Source organism: Lissotriton vulgaris, chromosome 3_1 (assembly GCF_964263255.1).
Source record: "Lissotriton vulgaris chromosome 3_1, aLisVul1.2, whole genome shotgun sequence".
NCBI lineage: Eukaryota > Metazoa > Chordata > Amphibia > Caudata > Salamandridae > Lissotriton > Lissotriton vulgaris.
Window position 1 is genome coordinate 2,131,110,239 of NC_141689.1, and position 23,024 is coordinate 2,131,133,262.

Sequence of the window (23,024 nt, forward strand, 5' to 3'; positions counted from 1 at the left end):
CGCAAAGATTCTCAAGGATGTGACAATTAAAAAGAAGGATTTAGAATCCCACAGTAGACGGAATAACCTGCCCATCTTAGGCGTTCCAAAATCTTCCAATACTGGTCGCTTGAATCAGTTCATGGGAAACCTATTAGTTGATCTATTTGGCAGAGACATTTTCACCTCTGTTTTCATTGCTGAGCGCGCCCATCGCTCACTGGGTCCTCCCCCTAACCCTGGCTGCCCCCCTAGACCTATGACTGCGCACCTGCTAAATTTCCGCTACAGGGACCATGCTGCAACTAGCAAGGTAAAAGGACTCACTAAGCTGGTAGGGTTCTACGCTATCAATTGTACCCAGATTTTACTATTATGGTGCAAAAGGGGAGGCGTAAATATAACGGTGTGAAGGCGACGTTACGCAATTTGGGCCTGCGATATGGGCTTTTATACCCACACATCTTCATGTTGATATTGAGGGCAGGTCTCGAATATTTGAGTCCCCTTCAGCAGTACAAGAATTTTGCAGAGGCTACAAGGGTTGCGGGCAGCGTAGTAGCAAAGATGCAGCAGAATCCCCCACCCCACAAAGTGGCTCTGCTGCCAGTGTGGAGCTTTTCTCTACTGAATAATACAGCAGCAGGAGTGTGGCCTTCGGTATCGCTCTACAATATGTAGCTGCGCTATCTTAATTCATGGACTGTCATTGGACGTATTGGATAATCAATAGTTTGGGAAAACGGAGGGCTTTGCCAACCCCCCTCCATTGTTTAACACACTTTTGTGTAGGATGTTGATAATTTGTTCTGATACTTATCTCTTTTCAGTGTTGAATGGTTTGGGGTAGCTAACTGTATGCTTACTGGGGATGTTCCCTGCTTCAGGGTGTGCAGGGATGGGAGGGGGCTGGAAGGAGGGGGCTGGGAGGAGGGAGTTTACCATATTCCTGGCAATATTTGCTGCCGCTCCATTTAATTAGTTGTACACTTTGCCACGTTAATACCGCCAACAATTTGAATACAATGTTTAACAGAACAATATGACTGCTATAGATGATTTACCTACCTCTTCCAACCCTAAAATTATCACTTGGAATGTTAGGGATTTGAACAATGCAAAGAAAGGAATGAATGTATTGCAATATCTACAGAGACATGGAATTGATATTGCATTTCTGCAAGAGACTCACCTCCCTAAAACAGAGGCTACTTCATTTGCTTCCACTTGGGGTCCACATAGATATTTCGCCGGGTTCAGCACCTATGCTTGAGGTACAGCGATTTTAAAACATAAACGCTTGCCATTTCACCTACATAAAGTACATAATGATACAGGCTGCCCCCCATTCCCCCCCGGCTCTTCCCCCCCTCTCCCTCGTGTTTCACCCCCCCACTGGTAACGGAGAACGCACGACCAGGTGCAGGGAGAAATGACTTTGTGACATTGGCAGTGGGAGTGAAAACAGATATGGCAGGGTTCTAAATGGGAGATAACACTCTGTGAAATGCAAAAAAAGTACTAAGTGTTAGTTGGTTGAACATGTGTAAGTGCCCGTGTAGTTAGCGGGAGGGGGGAGTTCTTGTAAATAGAAGGAAGGGAACAAAACGAAAATATGAAAACCACTCTTATGTATACGATTATATGTAATGGATGGACCTAAGCCACTTGTTATGTGATTAATGCAATGTTTTCAAATTGTACATGTCCATGATTGATACCGGAAATAAACATATTTTCAACAAAAAAAGTACATAATGATACAGAGGGCCACTACACCATGGTAACAAGACAATTAATGGTCCACCGTGTAGCCCTAGTGAACATACACGCCCCTAACATAGATTGTCCGGAGTATTTTCGTGATGTAAATTCCCACATTCTGCAAATGGAAGCAGAGTTTATATGCATGGGGGAGATTTTAATTTCCTAATTGACCCAAAACTAGACAGCTCTTCTGTTTTCTCAGATGCTAAGGCATGAGTGCGCCAAGCTCTGTTTGAGCTTTGCGATTCAATTGGACTGTTAGATGTTTGGCAAAGACGACATCAGACCACCGCCTACACACATTACGCTGCGCAGTATGATACCTGGACCAGATTAAATTATTGGTTAATTACTCCAAATTTGTCTACTTGGTACAAAGGTATTAAACTACTCCCCAGAACGTATTCAAACCACGCTCTAGTGGTTTTGGAACTGCTGGTCTCTAGGCTTGAAGGGGTGGAAAGACAGTGGAGATTCCCTGGACGGGCACTCCTGGATGGTCTCTTTCGAGCATAGCTTCAGGTAGCTATTGAAGAATATTTTGAATTAGACATGGGCTCAGTTGCTACTTGGGCGACACTCATGGAGGCTTTTAGGGCCTACCTCCATGGCGTTTGCATTCCTAAACATGCAGGAGTTTTAAAAGATCTCAGAGCTACGATTATGAGCATTGAGCGAAAATTAGAAGACCTAAATAGGGAGCAAGCTGCCCAACACCACACGATATGGCACTATATTGACCCTACTGACTGAATTTAGGGAGGCCGCAGAAAGGGAAACTCTTTTTTTGATCAAATACAGTAACACCCGGTGACATGGAATCAGTGATAGGCCAGGGCGGACTGAGATTCACACCCCTGACGGACAGATTCTCACGAGCACAACGGAAATACGAGATACATTTTTATCATACTACATGAACCTGTACACTTCCCGGAGAGACGATGATGGCTCTGCACAAGCAACCTACCTGGCAAAGATTGTGGTGGTCTGTCTAGAAAAATGTGTGCAGGAGTTCCTTGAGGAACCCTTTTCTAAAGAGGAAATCTCCAGCACAATAGACACGATCAATGGATCCATGGCCCCCTGACTAGATGGATTTTCGGGTAATTTTTATAAGGCTTATAAAGACCTATTGGTATCGCATTTGCTCAAAGTTTATAATGAAGCCTTGGAACAAGGTGAACTGCCCCCCACACTACGGGAAGCAGTAATTATACTCCTTCCCAAGCTAGGTAAAGATCTGTCATCATGTGGAGCATATCGGCCTCTCTCGCTCCTGAACTTAAATTATAAAATCTTGGCTAAAATGATTGAGACATGTCTAGCCCTGATATTAGACTAGATCATTTCCCCTGCTAAATCTGGTTTCATTCCCCTGAGTCTCAGGACACTATTTGCTGTCCTGCATAGAATTTCACTAGAGGTGCTTGCTGCCGCGCTATTACTTGACTCCGAAAAGGCCTTTGATTCTCTGGAATGGTCTTTTTTTCCAGGCAGTGACGCGCAAAGTGGACATGCCAAAGGGTTTTATAGCTCTCTCTGTGCTCCTATACCAGAAGCCCACTGCTAGGCTCCACTTGAACGGTACATTGTTCCAGTCTTTCCACCTTTTTCGGGGCACCAGACAGGGGTGCCTGCTTTCCCTGTTACTTTTAATTACCGCAATTGACCCTCTGGTTAGGCACTTTCAAGAACATCATTTTCATAGAGGACTACTGTTCAAGACCGGCCCTTTGCTTGTGTCTCTCTATGCGGATGATATTATACTTTATGTACGCACCCTGGAGGAGAACCTTGAACCACTCATAAGGGAGATCATTCGTTTTGGGTTGCATTCTGGCTTGGGGATCAATTGGGAGAAATCTGTGATTTTTCCAAAATAATGCAGCGCACTCTAACCAAATTTGCAATCAGCAAGATCGGCGACCCATATTCAGACGGCCATGTCTTTGACGGAGACGAGGAAATATAGATTTAGTTAAGCTACGGGTATGGACAAATTCATCCTTCGACGGGTGCTAAGAGCGTTTAGGGCTACATTTATAGAATTTTCCTTGGCACCAGCCGACTTCAGCCCGTTAACCATTGTAATTTCTTCCCGGTGTAGTGCCTGACTGGTTTCGAAAATGTATAGTTCATGCATGACACTAGTTCCTGGAAAAGACGCCAAGATCAGTGAGGCTTGGGAAAGGGATTAAGGGCATCCTTTTCCAGACACACACTGGGACTTTAGCTGTGCACAAATTAAAGACATTTTCTTAAACAGCAGACACTGATTATTACACTTTAAATTCTTATGGAGGGTCTACATGTCCCCAGGAAAAATACACAATATCGACGCTAGCAGGCCACACGCATGTTTAAAGTCTGGTGCGCACTCAGGGGTCGATTACAATGGGGGGTGCATCGCCACCGCCCACATGGCGGTGGCGATCTGCCCGCCATAATCCACCGTCCGCCACCCAATTACCCCATCATATTACTATGGCGGGGGGACCCCGGCAGATGGAAAGACTGTCTGGTCGATGAGTTGACAGGGCGGAAAATGTTTTAATATGGTGGCGGTGTCTGGTAGACACAGCCATCCACATTAGGATACATGCAGGGATTTGCCTTTCTGTGGCGGCGCCGTCACGGAAAAGCATGCGGTCCTTGACATTGGGGGCCTGTAGCGAGTCCCCAGGTATTTTGGTGAGTGGGAGGGTGCACATGGGGGTACCTATGGTACCCCCCTGCATTTGCATGTACAACGTGGCAGGCACCGAACGGTGCCTGTCACGTTGTGCATTCAAATGCATAACTTGCATTTTTAACCTTGCGGTGGGGGCTGCAGGCAGCACTGCCCGCCGTCATGTTAAAAATGTTACAGATACGGGATGCGCCCGCCAGTATGCAGTAATCCAAATTGCAATGCGGGGCCGCCGCATGCATTGCGGGCGGTCCCATTTCCTGAGGCTATGGGGGGTGCCCGCCTTGCTAATCAGCCCCTTAGTTTGGAACTGTGCAAAGATTGGGGCATATTGGCGTTCGATTTCTACTGAAATAGCTAAGATGATTGATGAGGATGTGGCTCTGTCACCGGAGTCTGCATTATTGAGCTGTGGACTAAGCTTCCCTAAGCCCGTTCGTAAATTTACTGCAACGGTCTTCCTGCTTGCCAAGCGGGAGATTGCACTTAAATGGGGCTGCAAGGCCCCTCCCACGGCCAAGGCCTGTTTCCAGAGTTTAGCCTACTGTAACATGAATAGTGATCTGTACGCAGACACCATACCTACAGTGTCGCGTCCAAAGGAGACCCCTTCAAAGCCTATTTAGTGGACATGAACACTGCATCGCATTTGGGGATGCAGTGCACACAACAAAATTTGTTTTATTTATTTATATGTTTACTTACCTATAAACTCCGTAATCCATAGATTACAACACCCCACCCTGCCCCTCCCCCTCCTTCCCACATCACCGCCCTGCAGGAAAACCCACTACCGACCGCGGCTGGTGGGGGAGACAATCTCGGAAAATGTATTCAATATTCATTGTATGATTCAACGTGGAGTTACCTACTGCTGTGCGGCAGTGTACTACATATGTGAATGCTGTGACTTTTTGTATTATGGAAATAGAAAATAAAGTTTTTTTAAAAAAAGAATAAGTTACGGTTAGGAAAACTTTATTTTGTCTTTCTATATGAAGCCAACTTAAACTACACAAACATCAGAAATGTTAAAGTTATAACTTACGTGTATAATTTACTATAGTTTATACAAACCCTACTTGAGCTATACTAACATTAGAAAAATCTACAGTTAGAGATTTAACTGAAATGTATAATTTACACAACACCTTCAAATTACTAGAAGTCAGGGGCCTTCGTACACAGTAGAGTCAGCTCACTTGTAACAGTACATTAACTATAACTAGTGCCTTCTCCATACACTGCTTATACCCTTACATATTACATAACTTATAATGTGTAAAATCATAGCATTCACAACAGCACTTATAACATCTCAAATGACATAATTTGCGCATGGTAGAGTGATGAATTATAGTTAATGTAGTGTTATGAGTCTGCTAACAACACTGAGTACTAAGAAGCAACTTAAAGTAATATGAAGGTTGTGTGTAAATGATAAATTTCAGTTCTGACTCTAACTGTAGATTTGCAAAATGTTTGTATATTTTAAGTAAGGTTTGTAAAGAAAGAGTACATTATACATTTTTGTGATAACTATAACTTAACTTTTTTTTATAAAGTTTCGAACTTTGGAGAGGTAGATTTACTATGACTAATCTAATCTGAGAAACACTAGAGAATGTTTTGTATTTTTGAGGGGTCAGATTTATTATTACCACTCTGATTTTTTTAATAAAACTTTTAAATATAGACTAAAAAAATCCAATGTCAAAAAACTTTAAAATATCATAGTTACTCATTTAGGATAAAATAAAATTTCATTTAATGAATCCAAATGTTATATTTCAAATATATTCAAAAACCTATAAAAAGATTTCAAATATTTTCACTTGCCACCCTTCTAACATAAAAATGAACACCGATAAACAATTAAAATTAATTAAAAAAATAATAACTTAGTAATATTACATTAAAAATTAAACCAAACAATTAAAATTAACAAGATAATAAACATAAAATCAACACAGTTACTGAATTAATATATATTGATTAACAAATTAACAACTCATTAAAACATATTAAATAATTAAAAATATCAACTAATTATTACATTTACAAATATAAATTAAATAAATTAAATAAAAATAATATAGATTCAAAATAATTATTTATATATAGAAAACCTCTGCCCTTAATCCTAACATACCCAGCAACCCACTAAATTACTAATTAATTACAGATGCCATTTAAAAAATATATATTTACATACAAATTTACAAAATATACTAAAATAATTTAACATAAAACTCATTACAATACTAGTAATTAATAAAGCTAAAGTGAAAATTATCACAATGTACATACAACTTTATTTAAAAAAAGATGTTAAATACTTTAAAATAAATGATAATCTTACTGTCTATATTTTGTCTGACAATACTCGGAATCACAATATTCTTTACATGATATTTGTTTCTCACAATATTTTTTTACACAATATTTTGGCAGAATACCGAGTCTTCACCACCCTGATCTTTTTGTCTTCTGGCAGCATATAGTTTGGATTGGAACTCTCTGCCCACTCTCCTTCGCAGTGAACCCAGCCTTCTAAAATTTCGGAAGGATTTGAAAACTTATCTGTTCATTTAATTTTCTTCCTTTTTAATGGTATGACTGTACACAGCGCTACGAGGCCTCCGGGTTGTTTGCGCTTTATAAAACCCGATTAATAATAATAATAATAATAATTTCTGTCGCCACTGGTAAGACTCCTCCAAAACAATATAAAACAAACATCGACATAATATAAATAAATATAACCTCAAGTATGAACTTACAAAAGGAAAAAAAGGAAAAGGCATGGGGTAGTGTATCTGGGGTTAAGCCAGTATTGTCAATTGCCAAACAAACATTCCAGAGATACTTCAAGGTTTGTTTGGAGTTCTTTGTGGTATTTAATAATTTCCTTTTATAGTTAATATATTATTTATGCATTTATCCAACAATGCAGTATTCAGCAATTGATCAAATAATACCTGACAGTGGTCTGAGGATTCTTTCGTTCTGTGGAAACCTGGTTAGCAAACTGATTTTTGTTATCATGTTAGTCACTGCTGTCAGTAATTCCCAAGTATTGCTTGAACAAGTGAAGCACAATGTGCCAGAAGTATGGCTCGGGGATAAGAGCTGCCATGCTTATCCTACACATTATGGTTTAAATCTTTTTATTAGTTTCAAAGACAAATAAGACAACAAGGAGTATGACCCCCAGCTCTCAAACTTATCTTAGTACAGACAACAAGTGTCTTAGGTAGCTGTGATACTGTAAAGTCTGCATGGAGCGGGTCTGGTAAAGCTGATGCATACGGCACTGCAAGAAGCCAATAACTGAAAACAAAACACAACAGTCCCACCCCACCACACCCCTCGTCCACCAAATGAATACAAATAAGAAAAAAAGGGGAGAGGCTAAAAGAAAAGGGGAGGGTAAGGACAGAGTACCTTATGATTTATCGCAGTCCGAGAGACCCTCCTGTGGAACTTGCCTGCCGTAATGGTGTTTCCGCTAGGCGTAAGAGTCGCAGATATCTGGGACACGTCAATTCCCTGAATTCTGTTGTGAGCAGCGCTAGGCAAGGACGCCACAGTTCGGGGAACTCAGAGCTCCTACCCGCTAAGGTGAGAGACATCTTTTCCATCCGAAACACCATCCAAAGTCTCTGCAGCCATCCGGAGTGTGGAGGCGGCCTGGGAGAACGCCACTGTGCAAGTATGTTCTGGGTAGCCGCTCCTAGGGCGATAGCAATCAGGCACCCTTTCTGTGACATAGCCGGATAGGGTAAGCCCAGAAGGATATAGGCCGGGAAACGTGGAAGTTGTGTGTCCAGGTGCGAGTCTACTTCGTCTAAAATGTGGGACCAGTACGATTGAACTCAGGTGCAATCCCATAGAAGGTGTTCCAGTGTACCCACCTCCCCACACTCCCTCCAACACAGGGCGCTCTGGCAGGGGTCAAACTGGTGGAGGCGCTCTGGGGTGTAATACCAGTAGGTCACTACTTTAGTCAGTGTCTCGGTAAGGCCTGCCTGATACGCCGAGTGCCTGGTCCTGTAATAAATACTATCCCATTCCCTATGAGTGAGAGTGCGCCCTAAGTCCCTCTCCCAACGCACTCGCCCTGCATTATATGTGTGTACAGTGGTGAGTAGTATGTGCTTGTAAAGATCTGAAATGAGCTTCTTTTCTCGAGTGCGAGTGATAAGCCACTTCTTGTATGCAGTTAGGAATCGCTGAGCCCCGGGTCTGACTTGTGGTTGGAGAGCCCAGTATCTTAGTTGTAGATAGGACAGCCTCTCCGTTTCCGCGATACCCTAACCTGTCCGGAGACGTGTAAATGGGATAATTCCTTCCAGGTCAAATAAGTGACCCAACTGTCTGCAAGGGGTAGGGCGCCAGTGTTTAAAGGCCTTGGCAATGGTACCCGGATGGAACTCTGGGTTATTAAATAGTGGAGTGAGCGGGGAGGGGAACGACATCAGCCCATGGGTTATGGCAGTGCGATCTACTGCTTCCATCATGGTGCCCGTGATGTAAGAGGCATAAAGATTAGGTGGTCTGTGTGCTCTGTTAAGGAAGGGAATACCCTGTAGGGGCGTACCGGCGACTGCTTGGTCCTGAAACAGCCACTGTTTCTCGGATTCGAGACAGCTCCACTCCACTAATTAGAGGAGCTGGGAGGCATAAAAGTAGAGCTGTAGGTCAGGGACCCCGATACCTCGTTGCTCCGGAGGCAGATTTGCTATGGCATGCTTAAACCTGGGCTTACAGCCCTGCCAGATGAATCGCGCCAAGTCTGATTGGGTTTGTTGGATCCAGCCCATAAGGGGACGCAGGGGAAGCATCTGGAAAAGATAAAGTATCTGTGGAAGTATCGTCATCTTGGTGGCTGCTATTCTGCCCAGCCAGGAGAGGGTATGAGGTTTCCAACGATCAAGCTCCTGGCGGATGTGGGTAAGGAGCCTCCCATAGTTGGCAGCGATGGTGGCAGGGATGGTGGCCCCAACTGCACTCCTAGATATGGAATGGTGGAAGTGGACCATTGTATCGGGTGTTCGTCGCGTATGTGAGCCAGGGTGTCCGGAGGAAGTGATATGTCAAGGGCGGTGGATTTCTCCATATTATCCTTGAACACAGAGGCCCGTGCAAAGCTGTGTAGCTCAAAGAAGAGAGCCCTCAGGGTCTGGATCGGGTTAGAGAGAGAGAGCAGAATATCGTCTGCGTATAAGCTAATGGTGTGGGTATCGCCACCAAATTTAATCTCAGCAATAAGAGGGTGCTGTCGGATTCGCCGCGCCAGTGGCTCAATGTAGAGCGCGAAGAGGAGAGGAGAGAGGGGACACCCCTGCCTTGTTCCTCTGCTTATGGGGAATCGGGACGATGTTGGGCCATTACACAGACCGTTGCCTTAGGTAGGCGGTAACAGTTTAGTATTTGTGTGCGTAATTTGTCCCCAAAGCCGAATGACGACAGAACTTGCTCCAGGTAGGGACAGTGCACCCTATCAAAGGCCTTCTCTGCATCAATAGCCAGGAGCATATACTCCCCTTGAGTGCGAGAAGCCTTCTCAATAAGGTGTAGTACCCTTTTAGTGTTATCGCTGGTCTGTCTCTGCGATATGAATCCTGCCTGACCTGGTTCAATAAGCTGGGGCATGTAGGGCGTTCGGCGAGTTGCTAATATACTCGTGTAGAGCTTTATATCAATATTTAGAAGGTAGATGGGCCTATAGGCGCTACAAAGCGTCTTGTCTTTCTCAGGCTTAGGGATTACTACGACGGAGGCCTCCAACATTTCACCAGGGATTGCCCCCGTTTGTGCAAAGGTATTAAAAACGTCCCGCAACAGGGGGGCAAATTGACCACAAAAGGTTTAATAAAAGGCTGCCGAGTAGTCATCGGGCCCAGGGGATTTACCAAGTCTGAGGTGGGAGATGGTCACGATTACTTCCTCCGTCCCTATATCCCTATCTAGGTGTTCTGCCTGTGCTTGAGAAAAGTGAGGGTATCTGGTGGTCTCTAGGTAGTCAAGCCCGTGAAAATCGTCAAGAGAGTTGCTCGCATAGAAATCCGCAGAGAAGTCTCTATAAACTTCCGCTATGTCTGCGTCTTCCGATTTAAGCTCAACCCCAGGGTCTCGAATGGCCTGTACACCCTGGCGTTGTCGCGCTTCCCACAGTTTGTGAGCTAGGAGGCGGCCACATCTATTGCCCTCCATGTAATAAGAATGGCGGAGACGAAGAGCTGAGTATTTGGCCTTGTCCTGGTCTAGTGCTGCCAGTTGTTTCCTTTCTATACAGAGCTGGCGCCAGGCTCAACAGCTCCTGTGCGTTGGTGCATTTGCTCTAATTCCGCTACCCGCTGGGTTAGTTTAGCGCTTTTTTTGCTGCGTTCCACATTAATGGGCGCAGAAATGGCAATAAATTCCCCTCGCACGACAGCTTTGAGGGAAGACCACTGCGTCGCCAAAGATGTGTCTGGATTAGAGTTGAGGGTCAAGAAATTTGTGATGGCTGTCTTGGTTTTAGTGACCGTAGACGCGTGATGTAGTAGTGTGTCGCGCAAGCGCCAGTGTCACTGTGGCTGCCGGACATGTGGGAAGTGAGAGGTGGCCGCGAACGGGGAGTGATCAGAGAGGGATGCAGTGAGGATCTCAGTGTCTATTGCAAGCGCCTGTAAGGGGGTGGAGCTAAGGTGATAATCCAATCTGGCATATGTTTTATGTGCCCCTGAGTAGTACGTATAAGCCCGAGAATGAGGGTGAAAGTGGCGCCACATGTCTGAGAGCCCAAGATCGCGAAGCCGATCCAGGTCGGTTTGGGAGAGAGCTCTGACTTGGGTTGTGCGCTGACAAGAGCGGTCAGTGACGTTGTCGAAGACCATGTTTGAGTCCCCCCAGCAGCAAGTATCGTTCAGAATTAGCTGTTGCCTCTGTGAGTGTTGTGTGGAGAAATCTCCCTTGACCTTCATTGGGGGCATAAATAGAACCCACTATGAGGGGAATCCCCGCCACCTGAAACCGGTATGTGAGCAAGCGGCCTTTAATCTCTGCCTCCTTCTGGAGGACCTTACCTTGGAAAGAGCGAGAGACAAGTATAGCAACCCCGGCTGATTTAGTGAAATTAGAAGAAAATAGTTGCATGGGGAATGCCCGGGACCTCAATCTGTGGTGATCCTTAAGGACAAGGTGGGTCTCTTGTAAGAGGCAGATATCAGCCTGTGAGTGTTCTAGACAGTGGACGACCGCTCTGCGTTTGATCGGACATTGAGGGTTAGAATTTTAAGTGATGTCGGGACCATAGGACATGTATAGGGGCAACTGGCTGGGATAAGGTCCGGAAGGGCCTCTCAAGAGCTCCTGGTTACAAAGGGGAAAATAAGGCTCGATAGCGCTGCAATCTGGTACCTAAAAGGGAATGGAAGGTGGACAAGGGGAATACCCCCCAAAAAACCCTGCAAAACCTGCACCAAAGAAAAATCCCACCCCCCATAACCCGAAAACAACCTGAGCAAGAACTGTTTGTAAGAATGGTCCATCTGCCCAAGACGACTGGTGTATCATCCAGTTGGGGTCCATGGTGTGATCAATGGGAAGAGAAGCTCTCCCCCCACCCCACCCCGAACCAGCAAGGAAGCATTAGGATGGTTCAAAAAAAGCATAGTAGTGCTTCCTGTTGGCTACGGGCAATTTCCGAGGCGGGCGGTCTTTGAGGGCGTCGTCTTCTGCCCTGACGTTGCCATCCTGATCGAGAGGCCTCTGGCCTGGATCCCGGCCCGTCGGTCTCCTCTTCCTCACTTTGTGGGGCCAACCCCAGCAGTCGTCATGAGTCCATTAAAGAGCGCAGTTGGTGGAGTTTGCTGTTGTATCTGAAAATGAGGCGAAATGGGTGCCCCTGTGGAAAATGAGCCCGCATTGCTATCGATGCCCAGGCTGCTGGCGCAAACCGCCTCTTGGTTCCCATGTTGAATAATTACCAAATAAAGAGACGGGCGCTGGAAGCAGGAATCAAGAGCAGAGTTTAATTCTCATGAGGAGAGCCAGTCATTTCAGACACGAAGCAAGGTGTCATCGGGAGGTGCTCTAACAAGTGAGCTGAGACTCTGGCTTTTATATCTTACAAAACACTTGAGAGTACAATCAGGACAGTATGACGCAAAGGAAAAGACATCCCTATAATCCTTGTGTCAATCCTTCCCCACATGCGTTCACAATAGGGACCCTTGACCTGCTGATAAGAGGGGAGGGGTCATCACGCAGTTGAGTGTTCTGCCGAGTCTTAGGATGTGTGCGCCTGATCATATCACAGGGGGTGGGGAGGCCTTGGATCAATAGAGGGTCCTTTGAAGGAGAGGGACCTTATACAATAAGGGGGCAGTAAATGGTATCTTCCGGCTTAGGCGATGGCCTCGGACCTGTGTGGTCAGCCGGGCTCGGGGGAAGGGGTCATCAAAAGGAGTGGTATTCATGCCGCGTGGACAATCGAGCGCTGAAGGAAGGCTTGTCAACAGAGGGGCATTCATGGAAGGGAAGGAGGTGTTGGTCAGGCGCGGCCGTGACTCCCAAGGACAGGGTCTTGCAGAAGAAGAAGGTTTATGACTTGCCCATGTGAGGAGAGGGAGGGGGGTCAGGGTGCGCGCAGGGTCAGAGTCGCACAGAGAGAGAGAGAGAGATCCTATGACCTGTACATGGGAGAACAGGGGCAGTCAGATACAGCTGGGGGGCTATGTCAGCTGAGGCGAAGGATGCTTCTTCGAGAGGGAAATGGGGAATGCCTGGGTCAAGCAGGAGGGTTGCCTTTCACATCAGGGTCGCGCAAAGGGAAAGGGTTTCATGGTCTATACATGAGAGAGGGGGTGCAAGATACGCGCAGGAGGGAAGCCGGGGATTCCAATGGGTAAAAAGGCCATGGTGCCCAGAATGGTTGTGCATATGCATATAGGTATGGGCTCCCACTGGCGGAGTGATACGGTCAATAGTCTATGGCATTCACGGTGTTCACAGGGAGAGAAGTGAGAGAAAAAGGGAAATGAATGCTGTCTATGTACATCAATTTCTTCAACTTTCACAGTCGCCCCTTTTTACATAACAGTAGTCATTTTTGCAATCGATGGGTTTACAGATAGACAGGCATCGCTGATGAATTAGTATTTTGTCGATACTAACATTTGACGTACAATAATAGACAGTCGAGGTGATGGGCAGAATGCAGCACATAGGAAATTGCATTTCGTTGTGTTCCTGACAATTAAACGCACTACATAGCATAAATCCGTCTAACTTAAAAAGGTGACCAATGAACAGTTTTGACCAGGTAGTTGAGAGCGGAATTCAGTTCAATACACAAGATTTCTTCGTCACAGTGTCTTTTTATCAGCGAGCCATCACTGGTAGGCTCTAATCTGGGTACTTTCGTTGGCGCTGTTGAGCACCGGCGGTGGAGCTATAGGTCCAGCTCGGTTCTATCCTTACGCGTTGCAGGGTGCGGTCAGTCCTCTGCTGTTAGACCACAGTCCTGTTCCCTAAACAATCCGTTTGGCGGCGCCTTATGCTCGGCACCTATAGTTCTGTGGCAACACCCTATTCCCATATGAATGCAGTTCTTTCCTTTGGCAAAAAGTCACGTGGGAAAGAGGGTGAATGTGGTTCAAATAGTCGATAGGAGAGAGAGAGAGCGGAGTTGGGTCAGAGTTCCTGGGACACACAAAAGGGACCAAGGGAGCAAAGGATAACAAGCAGGCAGGCCCATCAATCGGGCCCAAAGAAGGCGGACGGAGACTCCAGGCACACGTGGGTTAGCAGTCAGAGGGCTTCAAGGCGGCCCGTCATTTTTCATTTTCCACGTTGAAATTGCGGTCTCGTCCCGTATCTTGTTGCTCTGCAGCTCCACCTCTGGTCGATGTCATACGTGTCCCAAGATCTGCAGTCAGGCTGTACGTCACATCTGACCCATCTCCTTCGGTGATCGTGAATCTTTGAATAGGTACAAGACAACGTTTTAGAGAAATGGCAGAAGAAGACATCTACGCATATGAATTCCTCCCTCAATTCTACGCATTTGAGAGTTTATGCTCATCGGTCACAGTCAGAGGTCCATTACCAAGCAGTGCATGTGTCAGCATTCCTACTGAGTTTTATGGCATATTTATTCATCGTCCCATTTAGAATTCAAGTGAGGACAAAATAATATTTCCATCAACTGTGCATTACATCATATTCAACATTTGCGGAGCATTTCCCTTCAGGACTGGCTAACCTTTTCCCACAGGGCGGGGGCGCTATCGTCGAGAGTCGGGCAAAACAATGTTTTCTCGAGGGTCAACAGCTACTCATGGTCATCATGTTTATACCCGGGACAGCAGCTGGGGTCTATCAAATGGGGAGGGTATACTTCGGGCGCTCGCGCTTGGGTGCGAAGGGGTGGGGCAATCTGGGCATTGGGTGTCAATCTAGACGTTGGCGTTCGTCTCTGAAGAACAGACATAAGGTGCCATTGACATACAGTTCCCCTATGAATAGCCAGATTTTGGGGGACCTTAGCCGTCTTACCTGTCCTTTCCTTTTCAGCCAATTCAAGTTCATTTATTTTTGTAGAAAGGAGAGGTAGTAATATGGCGAGGTACAATCATTTTTATTTCGGTCAATTTCGCTGAACACCTCCGTGTTCAATAAGTATCAAATCAGGCTGGTGCCGGTGGGGCACAATTTTACCAAAAAGAGGGAGAGAAAATAGGGAGACTCTCATAGAGAGTGAGAGTCGTCCGCAATCTAAACGAGCCATTCGGTACACGTATGACATGCAAAGAGAGAGAGAGAGGGAGAGAGAGAGATAAGGGGTTGGTGAGAGAGAGAGAGAGAGAGAGACGTGTACGAAAATAGGTCATTTAGTGCGCTCACAACACAGAACAGCAAAGGTCAGGTAACATGCAAATACAGACAGAGGGAAGACATAAATCCGTACATTACACACACAAACTCAGACAGGGAAGACAGCACATGCATTACACATATATAAGACATTCACGACAGGACAGGAAACAACAGGTGGCCAACAAAATTCATATTATATCCTACGTATCTTTACTATCTTATTTATCTATGTGCTTAGCTCTTTCTACCCTTCCCTCCCTTTCTTTCTCGCCAGTTATGTCGGCCAGCGTTCCCAATTGCCAATACTTACACCTCAGTCGTTGGTCGGCCAGAAATTAGCCTGGTCGTGCTATTTACCCATGGTTGGATTTTAAACCATTTTTCAGTTCCTTCCTTTGGTGGGAAGTTCTTCGGGCTGAGGCAACGGCAAGTATTGATCGGGAGAACAGTCGGACAGCTTGGCTACATCTATAAGAGTGCGAAAAAAGGGGGGGCAGTGCATTTTGAACACCAGCAACATTTCTAACTTCCCAGACGGGTGGTGCCGTGATAACCCTTACCCGTATATTTTTCTTTGTCCTTTCCCTACCTAGTCAAAAACGTCCAGTTACATTATTTAACGCGTCGTTTCTAGTCAATTTTTCGTCATTCAGTACCTGTCCAGTTTCTATGTCAGTCCATCCTCCCAGTTGCTATGTTCTAAGGAGGAACAGTCATGTTTAAGTCTACGTCTTTTAAAAACTTTTATTTGTCATAAGGACCATGCTCATATTCCCTTCTTCCCCTTCTCATTGGCTGTTCGGTCATCGTCCTTCCATACATCAGCCAAGGTTCCGACGTGACCTGCAGAAGGGAGGAGAAAGAAGGGGTGGGGGGGCAATATTCAAACCTCATCAGCATGCAATAATCCGGAAATGTTTTTACCTACCACATACTCAACCTATCTCCACGTAGTGCATTTCTCTACCATCACGGCGTTTAAGCCCAGAGGGACCAGAAATGTCAGACAGATAATCATTGACGATCTGCGTATCTACATGAGTTACTTGGTCGTAACCCCTTTTGATCGGGTACAAGGGTGGCGGTCAGGTGGCACTTCTGTGGTGTCGTTTTAGGGCTTCTAAAGCACCTTTCCGGCTGCCTGTCACACATAGTGTGGCTGCTAAATATCGGGTCCTTTTTAACCTTTAGCCTTCATCATACTTTCTCGTTGCTCATAGTAGTAATACATTCAAAACTCATTAATGCAACCGCTACAACTATGCTTTCGTTTTCAAAATACTTTTAATAAAAAGTGTTGACGTATAAATACAGGCCTACAACCCAGTGGACTAGCCACGGAGCAGATTGGAACTGTACATAGGAAGAACAAAGCTGGTGGCAGTTCATTGCATAAAGTGCGGCAGTGCAATAAAATCGTATTAAACTCCCCTACAGAGCAAACATGATGCATGTCAGTAACTCATCTCTAATAAATTCATAAATACATTATCCAATGTTCATTCATTACCTAAATTACACCAATTCATTTTCCAACTCATAATCAGTACCCACCCTAAATCAATTCATTGTCCAAGCACATACTCAATATCCTTCATATCTACTTTCATTATCCAAAACGTTATATATATCTCGGGGCAAAAAGCTTGCGCAATCAGGGTGCAACAAAGTTTATTCAAAACGTCTCATTTTGTGTCGACGCCATTTTGGGTGGGGTCAGGCGAGTTCCAGCACAGTCAGAATGTCTCTAGTCTCGCATGGTTGGCCCAGAACCTTCCGTTGGCAGTTCAAAAAGTTTTGTGCTATGTGGTTAACAGTCTAACAAATATGGACCATTAGTCAAAGAGTGGGGAGGGCGGCAACAATTTTCCTACCGGGTCATTCTGGTGTTCCTCCGGAACTGAACAAGTCTGTGCCGTGGCTGCATTTTGGCCATTTCCAATCCGAGGCTGGCGCCGGCAGGAGTTGCACCGGTGTCGTGATTCCCAGTGAAGGGGCGGGGGCACCCATGCGGGGGGGTCGGGGGCCCCCCCGGCTCTTATAGAATCTTCAAGGTCGAGGAGAGACGATATGGAGCGTGTGCCCGTCCTGGGCAGAAGACCGCTTTTTGATGTTGACCCTCTTTAAGTAAGAGCATTGGGGTGTCGCTGGAAGCCTCCACCTGGAGGGAGGTGGGGGAGGCTCGTTCGCGCCGCCTCCCCCTTCCAGCGACCCCGCGCCGTTCCTCGGCTCCGTCGCTTCGATATTGGCCGTGCCAGCCATTGAAGATGGGGGGGGGGGGTGGTCGGTGGCTGAGGCAAGACAGCCCCCCCCCCTCTTTTCTCTTGACATGTGGCGGGACTACCTGGAACTGTCCAGGGGTGGACACGTGGCAGGACTACTTGTCACTATGCAGGCGATGGCATGTGGCGGGACTACTTGCAACTATCAGGCGTTGGGTGTAGTTGCGGCCATTATAGCACAAAGAAATGCCGTCATCCTCGCCTTGGCTTCGGCCTTCGACGAAAGCCGGATCGGGTGAGAGAGAGGGGTGGTCGGTGGCCGAGGCAAGACAGCCCCCTCTCTCCCCGCGGCCTGCAGGGCGGCAGAAGAGAAAAGATGGAGAGGTCCTTGTCATCCTTTGGACCGCTTGCCCAACATCACCTCCTACCGACCGTGGCCAGGCGAGCCCCTCGTGCCTCGAGGCCTCGCCTTCCGGATGGGCGTAACCGCGGACCTGCTGCACTTCGGGAGCTTCCGGAATGGGGGTAGGTACCTATTGAATTGTTTCTATTTTATGTGACCGTTATTTGGGTGTGGCGGGCAATGAGGCAGACATGTTGGAAGCAGGAACAGGCAGTGAAGCCTAGCTACCTCGTGGCTATTTTTTGCTGTCAAACCTTTTCGCCATTTTACATTTCTTATTACGAACTATTTCTAATGTTTCTTATTTTTGGTGAAGTCAAAAGCTCATCAGGGGGTTACTGACTTAGCCTGATTTCTTTTCATTTTCTTTCTTTTCCTTAGCGTGTTTCAAGCTAAAGTCTTCTGTTAGTAGGGAACGGTGATCACTTCATATTTTTATGTGTCCTTTTCACTAGGGGGTACTTCTGGACGGACCAGACGAGTTCCCTCCAATAAATGGTCCGGGGTGGAACGAGATTATCGATCAAAAAGGGGAACATATATTCCTTCATTAGGGTATCATCCTGGACAGACCGAGCGATGTACTTCCACTTACTAGGGTAGCCGCCTGGACGGACCAGTCGGTCTATTTCTACTAAATGGCCCATGAGTGGAGAGCATATGTCCTCCATAAGGGTAGTCTCCTGGGCGGACCATGCGAGCTACCCCCCAATAACCAACCAGTGGGGAGTGGGTAGGACTGACGAATTCACAAAGGGGCATAACCTACCCTTTTCTACTTGCAAAGACTAGACAGAATATTTCTATTTCACGTTGTTTGCAAATAGAAAATACCTCAAACGAAACAATTCCTGGGACAACAATGTCCAGGCAACCAACCAATCAATGGGGAGAAAAACAGGCATGACGGATTACAACGGGGACAAATGTCTGCATTACCTGCCCTTCGCTATCCATAAAGGAAACAGAATATTCCTATTCGTCTCTGTTTGTGGACAGGGAAGATCTCAAAGAACAACAATCGATTATTAATCGACTTCAAAACAATTCAGTGGGGAGAAAAGTGGGCACGAAAAGTTATCGTTGCCCACTCTTTCTCTACCTGCAAAGCGAGACCTTGTTCTTCCCTGTTTGCAGACGAAGAATCTCCAGACAATAATCCACGAACGACAGTTCGGGAAACAGTGGGGTAGGAAGATAAGCACGACGGATTACAATGGGGACAAAAGTCTGCGTTACCTATCCTTCACTGCTTGCAGAGAGAGAGCCTGTTGTTTTCTCCGTTTGCAGACAGTGAATCTCCAGAGGGTTTCAACAAAGCGTAATACTAGTATTATCCAAAACAATCATTTCACAATTTGTCGCATTTACGCGACCTTACCCGGACCGGACCGTGTGGGCAGTTCTTCGCCTTCCTCCCTCCAGCGCCCGATCGTTCTCTTACTCCGTGTAGCATTCCTGTGGGATTCCAGTCAGGACAATAGGTCACTCAAGAGAGGTCCGTTCAGAATTGGCGAAGTTCTTTTGATCGGCAGCCGGGCTAGGGCCCTCTCAAGGCAGGTATACTCCGATCATTTTAGATGTTCGCTTCTTCGTCTGGATCTCTCTTACCGAACCCTATGTCACTGATGGACCCCGCGTTGGGACGCCAATTGTGGAAAATGAGCCCGCATTGCTATCGATGCCCAGGCTGCTGGCGCAAACCGCCTCTTGGTTCCCATGTTGAATAATTACCAAATAAAGAGACGGGCGCTGGAAGCAGGAATCAAGAACAGAGTTTAATTCTCATGAGGAGAGCCAGTCATTTCAGACACGAAGCAAGGTGTCATTGGGAGGTGCTCTAACAAGTGAGCTGAGACTCTGGCTTTTATATCTTACAAAACACTTGAGAGTACAATCAGGACAGTATGACGCAAAGGAAAAGACATCCCTATAATCCTTGTGTCAATCCTTCCCCACATGCGTTCACAATAGGGACCCTTGACCTGCTGATAAGAGGGGAGGGGTCATCACGCAGTTGAGTGTTCTGCCGAGTCTTAGGATGTGTGCGCCTGATCATATCACAGGGGGTGGGGAGGCCTTGGATCAATAGAGGGTCCTTTGAAGGAGATGGACCTTATACAATAAGGGGGCAGTAAATGGTATCTTCCGGCTTAGGCGATGGCCTCGGACCTGTGTGGTCAGCCGGGCTCGGGGGAAGGGGTCATCAAAAGGAGTGGTATTCATGCCGCGTGGACAATCGAGCGCTGAAGGAAGGCTTGTCAACAGAGGGGCATTCATGGAAGGGAAGGAGGTGTTGGTCAGGCGCGGCCGTGACTCTCAAGGACAGGGTCTTGCAGAAGAAGAAGGTTTATGACTTGCCCATGTGAGGAGAGGGAGGGGGGTCAGGGTGCGCGCAGGGTCAGAGTCGCACAGAGAGAGAGAGAGAGATCCTATGACCTGTACATGGGAGAACAGGGGCAGTCAGATACAGCTGGGGGGCTATGTCAGCTGAGGCGAAGGATGCTTCTTCGAGAGGGAAATGGGGAATGCCTGGGTCAAGCAGGAGGGTTGCCTTTCACATCAGGGTCGCGCAAAGGGAAAGGGTTTCATGGTCTATACATGAGAGAGGGGGTGCAAGATACGCGCAGGAGGGAAGCCGGGGATTCCAATGGGTAAAAAGGCCATGGTGCCCAGAATGGTTGTGCATATGCATATAGGTATGGGCTCCCACTGGCGGAGTGATACGGTCAATAGTCTATGGCATTCACGGTGTTCACAGGGAGAGAAGTGAGAGAAAAAGGGAAATGAATGCTGTCTATGTACATCAATTTCTTCAACTTTCACACCCCCAGGAGTACGAGATCCCCTGTTGCCGCAAGTGGACGGTCACTGGGCGGAACTGCCGTCGTCGCTGAAGGGTGATCAGTGCTAGGTCTTGATATAGGACCGGGGAATTGCCTTGAAATGAGATAGGGTGGAGAGTCCTTGCTTTAGAAATGATAGATTCTTTGGTCTTGAAGTCTTGAACGCACACCAGGATATCCGCCAGTGGTGCGTTGGGACCGCGGGACGGACTCATTCTGTGTGCTCTGTCCAAGACAACGTCAACCTCGTGGGAATCACCGAGTATGTGCCGGAAGAGGCCAACGGTGAAGGCAAAGAGGTCCCGGGTATCGTCTGTCAACCTCACTCCCCGAATTTGGATGTTATGTCTATGGGAGCGGTTTTCTAAATCTCCCAAATGCATTTGCCTGTCCATGTTCTGGTCTTGCAACCAAAGGGCTTCTTGCTGAAGCGTCGTCAAGTCTTTGACTGTGGAATCGCTCTTCTCTTCGAGTGCAGCCACCCGCTCACCGACTCCGTCGACATCCCGGCGTACATCTTTGAGTTCCGTGGCGAATTTGGCCTTGACTGACTGGATATCTTACCTGAGAGTGAGGAAGAGTGTTTCTAAGAAGGCCTTCATGATGGGTTCATCTCTAGCTACCGCAGGGCGCTTCACTGTCTCAGTTTCCGGCGCTATGTTAGCCATGTCAGTAGGTGGGCTGTGGGCCACCAAAGATGTCTTCCTGGGGTTTCGGTTTGGCTGTCGTCTCCCTGGGAGAATTAGTGCTGACAGAGACAAAGGTGTGTGGGCCCTGCCTATCGCGGCAGCACCGACGGCTGGGGTCCAGTGAAAGGGTGATTCCCAGAGTTGCTACTGTGTGTACTCTCCCGTCAAAGATGGCCACTGGGAGAACTCTAAGCCCACACGTGGAGGCAAATGCCAAACACTCCTTGTATAATGAGGTGCAAGCTGGGATGTTCCCGTGGAGAGCCCTGTGATTGGGGTGTAGTGGCCGCTCACTGAGTGCGTCAGGCCCCCTCCGAAGCAGCCCCCGGGCCGCCCCTCCGTCGAGTGGTATGTCCAGCAGAGCTGCGTAGTCAGGAGAGAGATAAAAGGCTAGGTGTAGGGGAGTGCCGCTCTCGATGGGTCACCCCGAGCCCACCTCGTCTCCCAGCGCCAGATATCAGCGGTATCGGGGTCCAGCGGTCTCTCCCAACTTGTCAGCAGACCCACTAAGGGAGCAATTTGGGGCCTCTCCCGATCCTCGGGTCACCACCGATTTGGGACACGGACCCGACACCGGACCCGGCTGAGCACCCAATCGAGCATCGCGTTGTCTCTCAGGGCCCTCTCCTACATCCCCCCGCTGGCGGGTCCCAAGGCGCGGTCTTGAGCGCGCCCCCCAATCGTCCCAGTCCGGCAGGCGAGTGACCCAATCCCAGTCCGCTGGCCTACCGGCTGCAGGCCCACTTCACTCTCTAGGCCTCAGAAGGTCTTCCCTACTGGTGCTGGCGACCTGGAGCAGCTACTCCCAGGCACGGAAGCAGGAAGTGGTCCTCAGATATCCCCCCCAGCAGGCATGTGGTGGATAGGGCGTCAGGAGGGGTCGTGTCAGCTCGCTGAACCAGCGAGTTGGGACTGTAGCAGGCCCGCCCCCGGGAACCGCGGCCTCACCTGCTGCACCGCCGCGTAGTGTAGTGCTGTGTCGGGTGCTCCGCCTACCCTGGGCCGGGGATCTGCGCAGCCCAGTCGGATGTTAGAAACCGGGCCGCAACAGCACTCGACCCGCGCCCCGGGGCGAGCTCGGCGGGGCCTCTGCAGCAGGGTATACAGTTGCTCCTCCGTTGATTCCTCTTCTCCGCAGCCTCAGGGGACCGCGCCCACTTCGCTCGGGCCCGTTCCTCGACCAGCACGGGCGTCACCGCCGGACGACTGACGTGTGGCCCACCGGCTGCCAAACCTGCACCGCTGTGGCTGGGAGGGGAGGTGATGGCCTTGACGGTCCGCGATGCGAAGCAGCGTGTTGTCAGGGCCTCTCGAACTTGGGGAGGCCTGGGCGGCCTCCCGGCCGTTCCTCGTTGCTTCCGGCAGCCGCTCTCTCCGTTGCCATCCTGCCTTGCCATCCTCCGCCGGGACCCAGGGCACCTAGTGGTTCCGTAGGGACCTCTACCGCATTATCAATGGACCTCGGGCTATTTAATGCCCCAAAAGGGCCGTGCTGTGCCGATTCAGGAGGCGGCAGGCAGGAGCTAAGGAGAACACGTCCTTTCCCGCTGCCATCTT